At 39.5% G+C, this 16,303-nt stretch overlaps 1 protein-coding gene across 5 annotated transcripts in view; it reads right to left on the reverse strand.

Annotated features, from left to right (window-relative positions):
• Positions 1 to 16,303, reverse strand: part of RAPGEF6 (Rap guanine nucleotide exchange factor (GEF) 6) — a 219,391-nt gene that overhangs the window by 141,018 nt on the left and 62,070 nt on the right. The window lies entirely within an intron of this gene.

Raw genomic sequence — 16,303 nt, forward strand, 5'->3', positions numbered from 1 at the left:
ACAACAGATATTAAAAATAAAAAAACCTTAAAAGATATTCACACTTGAGTAGTCTCTTGGTATCCAACTGGCATTGGTTCCAGAATCCCCAAGGATACAAAAATCTACCAATGCTCAAGCGCCTAACATAAAATGATATAGCATTTGCATATAACCTATGTACATCCTCCCATATGCTTTAAATCAACTTGAGATTTTTAATAATACCTAATACAGGGGAAATGCTACATAAATAGTTGTTATACTTTATTGCTTAGGGAATAATGACAAAACAAGTCAATATATGCTTAGTAGAGATGCAACTATTCATCTTTTTTTTTTTTTTTTCCAGGATCAGCAGTTGCTTGAATTAATGGACGTGAAACCCACGGACATGAAGTGCCAACTATATATAAAGAAATGTAGTTAGATACAAAGATGACTTTTTAGAAGAAAGTGTTAGAGCCACAGCTCTTTGGAAAAAACTAAAGCTGGACCAGTACTAAAATAAAATGTTTTTTATATTCTTGGTCTGAGAAAGATTTCTCAGCATATTAAAAAAGAAAGCAACCACAGAGAAAAAGATAGGTTTTCATTTTAAAAGATAACCTGAATTTTTTTTAATGGAGAATAAAAAAAAACCCTGTCAACTATACCAAGACACAAATGACTTACATATGAAATATACAGAGTGCACTTAAAATAATGATAAAGCAACCAAAAATATTATATGAAAATTTATGAAATTATGAAATTTCATATTTCACTATGAAAATTTAGTGCCAGTGTCAGTTAATAAATAAAATATATAAATATTACTCCAAAATAACCAAACAGAAAAAAAACATTAATTATTCAAACAAAAGAAAATACCAAAAAAAATCTAATAAATAAATAAACCATTTATAAAGAAAATTATACAACTTCACTGATGGGCTAGAAACAAGGCTTAAAGTAACATAGCATATACTTTTATGGGAAGGCTAAATATTTAAAAATGTCAATTTCCCAAAGTATAAGGTTCTACAGAAATAATAGTTAATAACAAAATTCTAATCAAAATCCAAACAAAGTAACTTTTGAACATAACCAAAAAACCACTTATGTTTTTTGAGACAGCGTCTCACTCTGTGATCATCCAGGCTGCAGTGCAGTGGTGCAATCACGGCTCACTATAGCCTCGACATCCCTGGGCTCAGGTGATCTTACCATATCAGGCCCAAGTAGCTGGGACTACAGGCAAGCACTACCATGCCTGGCAAATTTTTTAAATTTTTTGTAGAGTCAGGGGTTTCGTCATTTTCACTATGCTGGTCTTGAACTCCTGGGCTCAAGCAATCCACCCACCTTGGCCTCACAAAGTGCTAGGATTACAGGCGTGAGCCACTGCACCAGGCCTCACTTGTATTTTCTTAAGCAGAAGATCTTTATCTTTTGTTTCCCCAAATTCTTGTATCACCTAATACATTTTAAAAAGCAAATCTGTAAAAGTTTGCTTTCATGCAAGATGGAATAACAGGGACTGGGTTTACTCTCCCACCTGAGGACAAAAACAGAAAACAAAACAAAATATATAAAACAACAATTTCAAGACACCAAAAAAAGGCAGGGCAGGGCTGTAATTCCTGAGGTAGGAAACAAAAAACTAAGATGACTCTTACAATACACCATTTTACCACCTACAGGCAAGCTCTAGGCTACAATGCAAGAATAGAGAAGCCTAACACAGCCTGACAATTTTGGTGAGTTGAAAAGCTAAGCGTTTTGGGGTGTCAATGACAGGGGAAAGATGCTTAGAATTTGCAAGGCAGTGTTCCTGAAAAGAGGGAGCAGCAAAGAGAAAGGGGGAGAGAGTGAACAAGACTGTGCCCAACAGTATGCAGGAGCGTTTGTGTGCATATATGCTTTGAAGAAAGGTCCTCTTGAGTCTATGAGTGAGTACTGTGGATATGTGAGAACAAACCTAAGAGTCACAGAGGAAAGACGACATAATACATGGGGTTCTAGGTAGGGTCCTCAGGAATGTATTTCCTTAGTAACAAAATAAATTAGTCCCACACTAAAGTGCTGAACTTGTGCGAACACATTTAAAAGATAAAGCTAAAAATAATCAAATAGATTCCAATTAGCTAGACTATATGTTACAACAAAACCCAATACTACCTAAAGAGATGCAAAAGCTGGAACCCAGTGACATAAAATTCACAATGACATCAATAAAGAAACAAGCAACAACAACAAACCAAGTATGCAAAGAAACAGGAAAATATAATCCATAACCAAGAGAAAAATCAATCAATAAAAACAGACCCAGAACTATCAGAAGTATGGAAATCAACAGACAACAGTATTATAACAGCTATTTCTATGTATGTTTCATATGTTAAAGAAAGTAACAATAAATACGACCACAAGAGAGAGAGATAAAAAAGACCTAATGCAATGTTCTATCAAATCACATATGCAGACACATAAGGTCTGTTTGTTCCATTTACTAGTAATGTTAAGATTGGTGAGTAGCTTCAGACAGTGTCAACTTGATCCACCGTTTATAAAGTTTCCTCTCAATTTTCCATCTATTAGTTTCAGCATTTTTTTTATCAGTATGTAGAGTGAAAGTGTTATTAGGGCTATTAAAATACATATTTTATATTTTGATCATTATTTCTGAATGTATTAGCTGTGGGGCACTAATATAAAGAAAAACTCTCAACTATTTGAGTTCCTAGAACTACTGTTTATATAAAGTGAATTCACTGTATATAAAGTAAATCCTAGAAAAAAGGTTCAGAAATATATTAATTTAGCAAGATTGAAGAATACAAGCACAATACCCAAAAATCAATTGTTTCATTGTATATTAGCAACAATCAGAAAATAAAATCTTTTGACTCCATTAAAAATAGAATAAAAATGATACATTTATCAAAATACATACAAGACTTCTACAAAGCTACAAATTTAAAAACTATGAAACAACGCTGAGAAAAATTGAAAAAGACCTGATTAAAAAGAGATGTATCTTGTTTATGCATTAAAATGGCAATACTCTCCAAAGTGTTCTACAAATTCAATACAACCACACTAAAAATCCCAGAAAGTCGTCTTGGAGGACTGACATAATGACCCTAAAATTTACATGGAAATGTAAAGAGCCTAAAATAGCTCAAACTACTTTGGAAAATAAGAACAAAGTTGAAATATTTATAGTATCAGATTTGACACACTATTAAAGCTAGAATACTCAAGACAATGTGGTATTTGATCAACTTATAGATCAATAAAACAGGATAGAGAGAACAAAAGGAGACCTGATTTTTGGCAAAGGTACCAAAGGAATTCAATGGCGTAAGATAATCTTCTCTATAAATGGTGGGGAACAACCAGATACCAATACACAAGAAACAAACACAGTAGGGAATGGAGCTCTTAATATAACACCATAAACAAACATTAATTATAAGTGGATCAGAGCCGGGCATAGTGGCTCACGCCTGTAATCCCAGCACTTTGGGAGGCAGAGGCTAGCAGATAGCTTGAGCTCAGGAGTTTGAGATCAGCCTGGCCAACATGGCGAAACCTCGTCTCTACAAAAAACAAAAAAATCAGCCCGACATGATGGTGCACGCCTGTAGTCCCAGTTACTTGGGAGGATGAGGCAGGAGAATCACTTGTGCCTGGGAGGTCCAGGCTGCAGTGAGCCGTAAGCATGAGACTCTGTCTCAAAAAAGAAAAAAAAAAAAAAGGATCAAGGACACAAATTTAAAAATTAAAACTAAAATATAATAACAATAAAATTTTTGTACATGCCCTATATCAGAAAGTTCCCTTCTGTATGTCTAGTTGATTCAAATACTTTATCCTGAATGAGTTTTAGATTTTTCCCAGATGCGTTTTTTTTTCTGCATTTACTGAAAGGATCATGTGGTTTTTGCCTATTATTTTATTAATAAAGTATATCATATGAACTGACTCACAAATGTCAAACCAACCTTCCATTTCTGGGATAATCCCAACTTGGTCATGGTATAAAATACTTTAAATATAAACCAGGATTCCGTTTCCTGTCATTTGGTAACAATTTCTGCATGTATATTCATGAGGAATAATAATCTGGAATTTTCTTTTCTTGTGATCTTTGCCTACCATTGGCAGCAGTATCACTGGACTCACAGAAATGAGCGGAAAGCATTTTCTCTACCCTTACCCTAATACAAACTCTTTTGGAATGTAGGTAATAATGCTTTTTTTTTTTGTTGGAGTCTCGCTGTGTCGCCCAGGGTGGAGTGCAGTGGCTGGATCTCAGCTCACTGCAAGCTCTGCCTCCCGGGTTTTTACGCCATTCTCCTGCCTCAGCCTCCCGAGTAGCTGGGACTACAGGCGCCCACCACCTCGCCCGGCTAGTTTTTTTTTGTATTTTTTAGTAGAGACGGGGTTTCACTGTGTTAGCCAGGATGGTCTCGAACTCCTGACCTCGTGATCCGCCCGTCTCGGCCTCCCAAAGTGCTGGGATTACAGGCTTGAGCCACCGCGCCCGGCCGGTAATAATGCTTCTTATGTTTGAAAACATTCAGCTGTAAAGTTATCTGGGTCTACACTGCTCTCTGTACTCAAAGTTTCTTTTTTTTTTTTGAGCCTTTTTTTTGTTATGTATGTCTTCGCAAGATTTGCCCAAGTTACTGATAGCAAGTTGATCATAAATTTCCTTTGTAGGCTGGGCGAGGTGGATCACCTGAGGTCAGGAGTTTGAGACCAGCCTGGCCAACATGGTGAAATCCCGTCTTTACTAAAAATACAAAAATTATCTGGGCCTGGTGGTGGGCACCTGTAATCTCAGCTACTCAGGAGGCTGAGGCAGGAGAATCACTTGAACCCAGGAGGCGGACGTTGCAGTGAGCCAAGATCATGTCACCGCACTCCAGTCTGGGTGACAAGAGCAAAGCTCTGTCTCTACAAAAAAAAAAACCCTTTGTAATACTTTTCTTTAGGATGGTAACGTCCCCTCTTTTATGCCTGATTTTGGAAATTCACGTCTTTTTTTTTTTTTTTTCATGGTCAGTCTAACTCAAATAACTTTTGAAAGAACCAACTTTGTGTTTCAATGATGTTTCTCTATTATTTTTCTTGTGTTTATTTCACTGATTTCCACTGGAACCTTTCTTGAGCTTGCTTTTGAGTATATTCTGTTCTTTTCATTCATAAGATGGAAACTTAAGATGACTGGATCAAAACCATTTTTTTCTCATAAACATGATCTAAATTTCCCTGAAAGTACTGCTTTAGCTGCATCCCATAAATTTTGATGTGGGTTCACTTCCACTGAGTTCAAAATATTTTCTTCTAATTTCTCTTGTGAAGTTGTCCTTGGTCCATTTATAAATATGTTATCTAAATTCTCATATTTCTTTCTGATATTGATTTATAATGGAATTCCATCACAGTCAGTGGACAAACTTCAAATGATTTCATTCTTTTCAATGTATTGAACTTGTGTTATGTTCCTAGATTATACGCCCTATCCTGGAGAATGGCCCATAAATCTTGAAAAAAAGATTATATATCAGATCAAAGTGGCTGGTAATACTTTTCAAGCTCTACCTTTACTAATTTCAGTCTAGTGGTTCTATTATTGAAAGACTTTTGAAATCACAAACTATAATTGTTGAACTCCTACTAATCCTTTCAATTCTGTCAGTTTTTACTTCATATATTTTGAAGCTCTGCTGTTAAACAGACAACAAAAATTGCTATGTATTCCTAATGTATTAATCCTTTTAACACTACGAAATTTTGCTCCTGGTCTCTAGTAATATTTCTTGTCTTAAAATCTATTTTGACTCAGGCTCTAGTTCTCTCATGAATACAGTTTGCCTGGTATATCTCTCAATCCTTTTCAACTTATTTGTGCTTTTACAGCTGAAGTGTGTTTCCTGTAGACAGCATATAATAGGATTTTGAATTGTCATAGAACCTGATAATCTCTTTTGATTGGAATATTTAGACTATGCACATGTAATGAAATTACTAACTTGTCTGGATTATGTCTACCATTTTCCTATTTTTTAAATGTCTCATCTGTTTTGTTCCTCTGTTCTTCCTGTACTACCATCATTTCTGTCAAATATTTTTGTTTAGTGTCCCCTTTCAATTCCTTTGTTGATTGTGTAAATGTTATTTTTGTTGTTTTATTTTTTTAGCGATAAGGTCTCATTCTGTTGCCGAGTTGGAGTGAAGTGGCATGATCATGGCTCACTGTAGCACTAAACTCCTGGACTCAAGCTATCCTCTCGCCTCAGACTCTTGAGTGGCGAGGACTACAGTTGTACACCACCACACGTTTTTTGTAGAGACAAGGGTCTCCCTGTGTTGACAAGAAGATCTCAAATTCCTGGCCTCAAGTGATCCTCTGGCCTTGGCCTCTCAAACCACTGGTATTACAGGCATGAGCCATTGTACCTGGCTGATTTTTGTTATATTCTTGGTGGATCTGTGGGATTGCAATATGCTTCAGGAACAAGCAAAGGTGGTCCACTCTCACCACTTCCAATGAACATCATACTGGAGACTCTTGCCAGTACAATAAGGCAAGAAAATACATTAAAGGCATACAGACTGGAAAAAAAGAAATGAAACTATGTTTATCATAGTAGACTGATCCTGTAGATAGAAAATGTTAAGGAATCTACAAATATAAACTACTAGATCTAATAAAAGATTATATCAAGGTCACAGAATATAAGATCAATATGCAAAAACCAACTGTATTTCTATATACTGGCAACGAATAAAATGAAAATGAAATTAAGATACAACTCCATTCATAATCCTATTAAGAATAAAATATTTGGAAGTGATTTAACAAAAGTATAAGACTTATACACTGAAAAATACAAAATATCACTGAAAGAAATAAAAGATAAATATATGCAGAAGTAACCCATGTTCATAGGCTAGAGACACAATACAGTTAAGACTGCAGCTCTCCCCAAATTAAATCTATAGATTCAAATCATTTCCTATCAAAACCCTGACAGGCTTTATGGTATAAACTGACAAGCAGATCCTTAAATATATATAAATATACAAAAACCTAAAATAGCCAAAGCCATTATAAAAATGAACAAAGCTGTAAGACTTACTGGATTTGAAGTTACAATAAAGCTATAATAATCAAGATAGTCAGGACTGGTACCAAGACAGAAAAATATTTAAATGAGACAGAACAAATGGTCCAGAAAAAAACACACACATTTATGGTTAACTGATTTTGAATAAAGGTACCAAGGCAATTCAATGGGGGGAAAAAACCAGCCTTCTCAATAAACTGTGCTGGGTAAAATGAATACGCAAATATCCATATGCAAAAATACATATATACAAACAAAACAAAAAACTAACTCACAATGGATCACAGACCAAAATGTAAGAACTAAATTTTAAAAATTCTAGAAAAAGCTGTAAGATTAAATAATCGTGAGGTTGGTTTAGTCAAAGATTTCTTCGCTATGACACCAAAAGTTCTATTCTCAAAAATAAACCTTAAATTATGTATCATCAATATTAAAGTTTTATGCTTCAAAAGACACTATTAGGAAGTCACAGACTGGCTGGGCACGGTGGCACATGCCTGTAATCCCAGCACTTTGGGAGGCTGAGGTGGGCGGATCACTTGAGGTCAGGAGTTGAAGCCAGCCTGGCCAACATGGTGCAACCCCATCTCTACTAAAAATATAAAAATTAGCCAGGCATAGTAGTGGGCACTTGCAATCTCAGCTACTTGGGAGGCTAAGGCAGGAGAACTGCTTGAACCTGGGAGGCAGAGGTTGCAGTGAGCTGAGATCATGCCACGGCACTCCAGCCTGGGAAGCAGAGCAAGACTCCATCTCCAAAAAAAAAAAAAAAGCCACAGGCTGAGAGAAAATATATGTAAATCATATATATGACATAGAGCTTGTATCCAAAATACATACATTCTTACTACTTGATAAGACAGCACAATTTTAAAATGGACAAAATGTCTGAATAGACATTTCACCAAAGAAGATACAGGAATGTCTAGTAAGCACATAAAAAGATTCCCTACATCCCTCATCACTACTGAACTACAAATCAAAATCACAGTAAGATACTGTTAAATATACCCCAGAATGGCAAATAATATAGAAGATTGTGAATACCAAGTGGTGGTCAGAATGTAAAATGGTACAGTCATTTTGTAAACAATTTGGTTTTTTCCCAAGAAGTTAAACATGTACTTATATAACATAGCAATTCCACTCCTACATATCTATGATAAAGAAGTGAAAACACATGGCCATATAAAGCCTTTTATGTAAATTTTGATAGAAGCATTTTTGTGACAGCCCCAAATTAAAACAACTAAAATTTTCAAATTTTTTAAATCTTCTGAATGGACAAAACGCAGTATCAACAAAGAATTAAAGACAATGTTGCATTTTTTAAAAAAATGGACATGCTAGAATTGATGTGTGCTAAAACACGAGTGAGCCATAAAAACACTATGCTACATGAAAAAACTAGATTAAAACTATACAACATATTCCATTTACAGAAAATAGCAGAAAATGTAAAATACTCTCTCTCCAGAAAGCCGAACCGTGGTTGTCTGATAATGGAGGTGTGGAAAGTAGAGATTACAGAGGGGCAACCAGATAAAGGTCATCTATGAAAAATTTAGAGCTAAGATTATACTTGGTGAAAAGCTGAATGAATGCTTCCAACTCCCCATGTCTTCATACCCAACTACTTTTTTTTTTTTTTTTTTTTTTTTTTTTGTTTTGAGAGGGAGTCTCGTTTTGTCATCCAGGTTGGACTGCAGTGGTGTAATCTCCACTCACTGCAACCTCCGACTCCCAGGTTCAAGCAATTCTCGTGTCTCAGCCTCCCAAGTAGCTGGGATTACAGGTACATGCCACCATACCCAGCTAATTTTTGTATTTTTAGTAGAGGCGGGGTTTCACCACGTTAGCCAGGCTGGTCTCGAACTCCTGACTTCAGGTGATCCACCCGCCTTGGCCTCCCAAAGGGCTGGGATTACAGGTGTGAGCCACCATGCCTGGCCCCCAACTACTTGTTAATTAATAGATTGAGAACAAGGATGTTTGCTCCACTCTGTCACAACAATGTACTATAGCTTTCCCCTAGTACAACAGGAAAAAGAAAAGGGATTCAGATCAGAAAAATAAGAAGTGAAGCTGTTTATTCACAGATGACAAGATCGTTTATGTACAAAAATACAAAAAATATATAAAACAGCAATTAGAATAAGTGATTTAATAAGGTTGCAAGATGTAAGATCAGCATATACAGTATCTCTACACTGAAAACTGCAAAACATCATTGAGAGAAATTAAAGACCTAAATAAATGGAGTGATGTACCTCATTCATGGTTTAAAAGAACCAACTATTAAGATGTTCACTTCTCCCTAAACTGGTTTATAGATTCAGTGCATTCCCAATCAAAACCCCAGCAGGCATTTTTGTTTTTAATTGACAAACTGATGCTAGAAATCATATGGAGCTGCAAAGAACATATGAAAACAAATAACCAAAACAATTTTTACGAATTTGGAGGATCCATACTGTAAAGTCCTTTGAGCTGGTTGCACATGGTCAAGCCACCATCGTGACATCCCCCACCCCACCCCCACCTTGTGATAATGTACTTTGTCATATTCTCCATCCTTGTGAATGTACTTTGTAACATCCTCCCAGCCCTTGAGAATGTACTTTGTAAACATCCATTCCCTGACTGCAAAAATTGCTCCTAACACCACCGCCTATCCCAAACCTGTAAGAACCAATGATAACCCCACAACCCTTCCCTGACTCCTTTCTTGGACTCAGCCCACGTGCACCCAAGTGAATAAACAGCCTTGTTGCTCACACTAAACCAGATCAGGTGGTCGCTTACATGGACGTGCGTAACATCTGGTGCCAAAAACCCAGGACAGGGGAACTCCTTTGGGAGACCGGTCCCCTGTCCTCACACTCCCTCCGTGAGGAGATCCACCTACGACCTTGGGTCATCAAACCAGCCAGCCCAAGGACCATCTCACCAATTTCAAATTGGTAAGTGGTTCTTCACACTCGGGTAAGCAGTTTTTTCGCTCTCTACCTAACCTCTCTCGTCTCCCTTCAATCTCTCTCCTTTCAATTTCAGTTTCTCTCCCCTCCTGGCAGAGACAAAAAGGAGACACACTTCATCCATGCATTCAAAAACTCTGACCTCTTCCCTTGGTGTCTGATCACCGAGGGGACGCCTACCTTGATCATTCACCCACATTCCCTTGGTGGCAGGTCAATTGCGGGGACACCTGCTTTGGCTGCTCACCCACATTACAGCCCAGGACTCAGTCAGGGACGCCTACTGCAAGCAGACCTCACACCCGGTCTGGCTTACAGTTTAATTTAGCAATTAGCTCTCCCCCACCTGCCCAACAATTTCCTCTTAGAGAGGTGGCTGGAGCTGAAGGCATAGTCAGGGTACATGTGCCTTTTTCTCTATCAGACCTTTCCCAAATCAGCCAGCGTTTAGGGTCTTTCTCATCAGACTCCACTAAATATATACAGCAATTCCAATATCTAAACTCAGTCCTACAATTTAACCTGGAGTAACTTAAATGTCATCCTGACCTCTCCCCTCTCCCTAGAAGAACAAGAAAGAGTTTACTTTCTAGCCCAGTCCTACGCAGATACCCACTGGCTTCATGAGCCAGGCTTCCAAGAGGGCACCAGGGCAGTTCCCCGAGAGGATCCCCATTGGCAATACCAGATGGACTCCCCATGTAAAGACAGGCAAGATTACATGGTCTCCTGCCTAGTCGAGGGGCTCAAAAAGGCAGCCTACAAACCTGTTAATTATGACAAGCTAAAGGAAACTACCCACGGTAAAGATGAAAACCCAGCCCAGTTCATGGACCGCTTAGCAGCTGCCCTTAAACACTTTACAGTCCTAGACCCAGAGGGGCCAGAAGGTTGCCTAATCCTTAATATGCATTTTATCACCCAATCCTCTCCTGACATTAGGAAAAAATTCCAAAAGTTGGATTCCGGCCCTCAAACCCCACAACAGGATTTAAACAACCTCACCTTCAAGGTGTTAAGTAACAGAGAAGAAGCCGCCAAGAGGCAACGTATCTCTAAATTACAGCTACTTGCCTTCACTGTAAGACAATCCACAGCCATCTTACCTTTAACCTCTAAACTGCCCTCAATCATTCCTTGGCCCTGGCCACTCTAACTTTGGGAGACATATATAGTTTAAACGATAATAGCCCTTCCCCAAAACTAAACCGTTTTTGTAAAGCTAATGAAAGAAAGACCACCAGATTACAAGGATGAGGAGCCTGAATTCTGCTAAGGTGTACACATAAATGATTACCAGTCATTATTCCAAAAGTCACAAGATTTGCAACTCAATTACTCCTGCAAGTAACAGTGCTATTATAGAATTTGAGATTGGCCTTTTGAGATGTCTTTTCAGGTTTTTAGCATTTCTGATGATTCATTAGTGGCCACCAGGACCCACAGACCTCCCACTGACTAGTCCTGTGGCTTCACCCAGAATCCAGATTCCCTGGCCCACCAAACTGTCCTTTAAAAATCCTAACCTCCAAATTTTGGAAGAGATGAATTTGAGTAATAACTCCATCTCCCACATGGTGTGGCCAGGCTTGTGTCAATTAAACTATTTATTACAATGCCATGGTCTCAGAGAATTGGTTTTGTCTGCACAAGTGGGCAGGAAGAATCCACTGGACAGTTACAGTAATAAACAACAGGAGTTTACAACAGGCACACACACACACAAAACTTAAAGAGATACTTTATTAAAGAAAAAACAGAAAGCAATGGCCAATAAGCATAAGGAAAAGTGTTCACCATCATTATTCATCAAAAACATGAAAATTAAAACTGGCACACACACGTGGATATTTGATTTACATAAAAAGTGGTAATGAATGAGTGGGAAAAGGACATCTAGGTATCCCTATGGAAAACGACTCAACATTATACCATGCCCAAAACTCAATTCCAGGTAGACTACAGATTTAACTGTGAAAGGAAAACAAGAAAAGTTCTAGAAAATAAGAAGAAAAAAAAAATACACACACACACACACACACACACACACACACACACACACACACACACACACATCTCCATGACCTTGTGAAAGCAAAGTATCTTGAGCCTCCCAAATCACTAAGCTAAAGGGAAAAGTCAAGCTGGAAACTGCTTAGGGGAAAGTTGCCTCCCATTCTATTCAAAGTCATCCCTCTGTTCCCTGAGATAAATGCATATCTGATTGCCTCCTTTGGAGGGGCTAATCAGAAACTCAAAAAAAAAAAAAAAATGCAGCCAGCTGGGCACAATGGCTCACACCCGTAATCCCAGCACTTTGGGAGGCCAAGGCAGATGGATCACCTGAGGTCATGAGTTCAAGACCAGCCTGGCCAAAATGGTGAAACTCCATCTCTACTAAAAATATAAAAATTCCCTGGGTGTGGTGGCGGGCACCTGTAATCCCAGCTACTCGGGAGGCTGAGGCAGGAGAATAGGCTGAACCCTCAAGGTGGAGGGTGCAGTGAGCCGAGATCGTGCCATTGCACCCCAGCCTGGGCGGCAAGAGCAAAACTCTGTCTCAAAAAAAAAAAAAAAACCCAACCACTTGTCTCTTATCTACCTATGACCTGGAAGCCCCCTCTCTGTTTCAAGTAGTCCTGCCTTTCCAGACTGAACCAATGCTAATCTTACATATGTTGATTGAGGTCTTATGTCTCCCTAAAATGTGTAAAACAAAACTGTGCTCTGACCACCTTGAGCACATGTCACAGGACCTCCTGAGGCTGTGTCACAGGCGCACGTCCTCAGCCTTGGCAAATTAAACTTTCTAAATGAACTGAGACCTGTCTCAGATTTTTGGGGTTCGCAACCTCAGAAACAGAAAAGACAAATTTTTCTACATTAGAATTAAGAGCTCATGTTCATCAAAAGACATTACTAACAGAATGAATACGACAATGAATAAGACAGAGTGGGGAAAAGTATTTCCAACAAAAATAACCAAGGAAGGTTTCTTATTCAGAATATATAAAAAATGTCTACATCTTGAAAACAAAAAGACATCTTATTAAGAAAATAAGGAAAAGACCTGAGAAGTCACTTTACAAAAAAAGGTCATTCTAGACTGGGTGTGGTGGCTCAAGCCTCTAATCCCAGTACTTTGGGAAGCCAAGGCAGGCGGATCACTTGAAGCCAGCAGTTTAAGAACAACCTGGCCAACATGCGGAAACCCTGTCTCTAATAAAAATACAAAAATTATTTGGGCATGGTTGGGCGTGGTGTCATGCACCTGCAGTCCCATCTACTTGTGAGGGTGAGGCAGGAGAATCGCTTGAACCTGGGAGGTAGAGGTTGCAGTGGGCCAAAATTGGGCCACTGCACTCCAGCCTGGGTGACAGTTCTGCAACAGCAAAAGAAACTACTATCAGAGTGAACAGGCAACCTACAGAATGGGAGAAAATTTTTGCAAGCTACTCATCTGACAAAGGGCTAATATCCAGAACCTACAAAAAAATCAAACAAATTTACAACAAAAAAACAAACAATCCCATCAAAAAGTGGGCAAAGGATATGAACAGACACTTCTCAAACGAAGACATTTACGCAGCCAACAGACACATGAAAAAATACTCATCATCACTGGCCATCAGAGAAATGCAAATCAAAACCACAATGAGATACCAACTCACACCAGTTAGAATGGCGATCATTAAAAAGTCAGGAAACAACAGGTGCTGGAGAGGATGTGGAGAAACAGGAAACTTTTACACTGTTGGTGGGACTGTAAACTAGTTCGACCATTGTGGAAGACAGTTTGGCGATTCCTCAAGGATCTAGAACTAGAAACACCATTTGACCCAGCCATCCCATTACTGGGTATATACCCAAAGGATTATAAATCATGCTGCTATAAAGACACATGCACACATATGTTTACTGCGGCACTATTCATAATAGCAAAGACTTGGAACCAACCCAAATGTCCATCAATGATAGACTGGATTAAGAAAATGTGGCAGAAGGGGCGCCAAGATGGCCAAATAGGAACAGTTCCAGCCTCCAGCTCCCAGTGTGAGCAACACAGAAGACGGATGACTTCTGCATTTCCAACTAAGGTATCAGGTTCAACTCACCGGGGCGTGTCAGATAGTGGCTGCAGGACAGTGGGTGCAGCCCAACGAGCGAGAGCCGAAGCAGGGGAAGGCATTGCCTCACTCGGGAAGTGCAAGGGGGAAGGGAATTCCCTTTCCTAGCCAAGGGAAACTGAGACACGCAACACCCGGAAAATCAAGTCACTCCCACCCTAATAATGTGCTTCACCAAGGGTCTTAGCAAACCGCACAACAGCAGATTATATCCCGCGCCTGGCTCGGAGGGTCCCACGCCCACAGAGTCTCCCTCATTGCTAGCACAGCAGTCTGAGATCTAACTACAAGGCAGCAGTGAAGTCAGGGGAGGGGCGCCAGCTATTGCTGAGGCTTAAGTAGGTAAACAAAAGGGCCAGGAAGCTCGAACTGGCTGGAGCCCACCGGAGCTCAAGGAGGCCTGCCTGCCTCTGTAGACTCCACCTCTGGGGACAGGGCATGGCCAAACAAAAGGCAGCAGAAACCTCTGCAGATGTAAATGTCCCTCTCTGACAGCTTTGAAGAGAGCAGTGATTCTCCCAGCACAGAGTCTGAGGTCTGAGAACGGTCAGACTGCCTGCTCAAGTGGGTCCCTGACCCCTGAGTAGCCTAACTGGGAGACATCACCCTCTAGGGGCGGACTGACACCTCACACCTCACACGGCTGGGTACACCTCTGAGAGGAAGCTCCCAGAGGAACGATCAGACAGCAACATTTGCTGTTCAGCAATATTCACTATTTTGCAGCTTCCGCTGCTGATACCCAGGCAAACAGTGTCTGGAGTGGACCTCAAGGAAACTCCAACAGACCTGCAGCTGACGGTCCTGACTGTTAGAAGGAAAACTAACAAACAGAAAGGACATCCACACCAAAACCCCATCTGTGTGTCACCATCATCAAAGACCAAAGACAGATAAGACCACAAAGATGGGGAAAAAGCAGTGCAGAAAAGCTGAAAATTCTAAAAATCAGATAGCCTCTCCCGCTCCAAAGGAACACAGCTCCTCGCCAGCAACAGAACAAAGCTGGACCGAGAATGACTTTGACGAGCTGAGAGAAGAAGGCTTCAGACGATCAAATTTCTCCGAGCTAAAGAAGGAACTACGAACCCAGCGCAAAGAAACTAAAAACGTTGAAAAAAAATCTGAAGAATGGCTAACTAGAATAACCAATGTAGAGAAGTCCTTAAATGACCTGACAGTGATGAAAACCATGACACGGGAACTACATGACAAATGAACAAGCTTCAGTAACCAACTTGATCAACTGGAAGAAAGGGTATCAATGATTGAAGATCAAATTAATGAAATTAAGCGAGAAGAGAAATTTTCAGAAAAAAGAGTAAAAAGAAATGAACAAAGCCTCCAAGAAATATGGGACTATGTGAAAAGACCGAATCTGCGTCTGATTGGTGTACCTGAAAGTGACAGTGAGAATGGAACCCAGTTGGAAAAGATGCTGCAGGATATTATTCAGGAGAACTTCCCCAACCCAGCAAGGCAGGCCAACATTCAAATTCAGGAAATACAGAGAATGCCACAAAGATACTCCTTGAGAAGAGCAACTCCAAGACACACAATTGTCAGATTCACCAAAGTTGAAATAAAGGAAAAAATGTTAAGGGCAGCCAGAGAGAAAGGTCAGGTTACCCACAAAGGGAAGCCCATCAGACTAACAGCGGATCTCTCAGCAGAAACTCTACAAGCCAGAAGAGAGTGGGGGCCAATATTCAACATTCTTAAAGAAAGGAATTTTAAACCCAGAATTTCATATCCAGCCCCGCTAAGTTTCATAAGTGAAGGAGAAATAAAATCCTTTACAGACAAGCAAATGCTGAGAGATTTTGTCACCACCAGGCCTCCACTACAAGAGATACTGAAGGAAGCACCAAACATGGAAAGGAACAACTGGTACCAACTACTGCAAAAACATGACAAATTGTAAAGACCATCGATGCTAGGAAGAAACCGCATCAACTGACAAGCAAAAGAAGCAGTTACATCATAATTACAGGATCAAGTTCACACATAATATTAACCTTAAATGTAAATGGGCTAACTGCTCCAATTAAAAGACACAGACTGGCAAATTGGATAAAGAGTCAAGACC

The sequence above is a fragment of the Mandrillus leucophaeus genome, unplaced genomic scaffold, assembly GCF_000951045.1.
Source record: "Mandrillus leucophaeus isolate KB7577 unplaced genomic scaffold, Mleu.le_1.0 Scaffold688, whole genome shotgun sequence".
Taxonomy (NCBI): Eukaryota; Metazoa; Chordata; class Mammalia; order Primates; family Cercopithecidae; genus Mandrillus; species Mandrillus leucophaeus.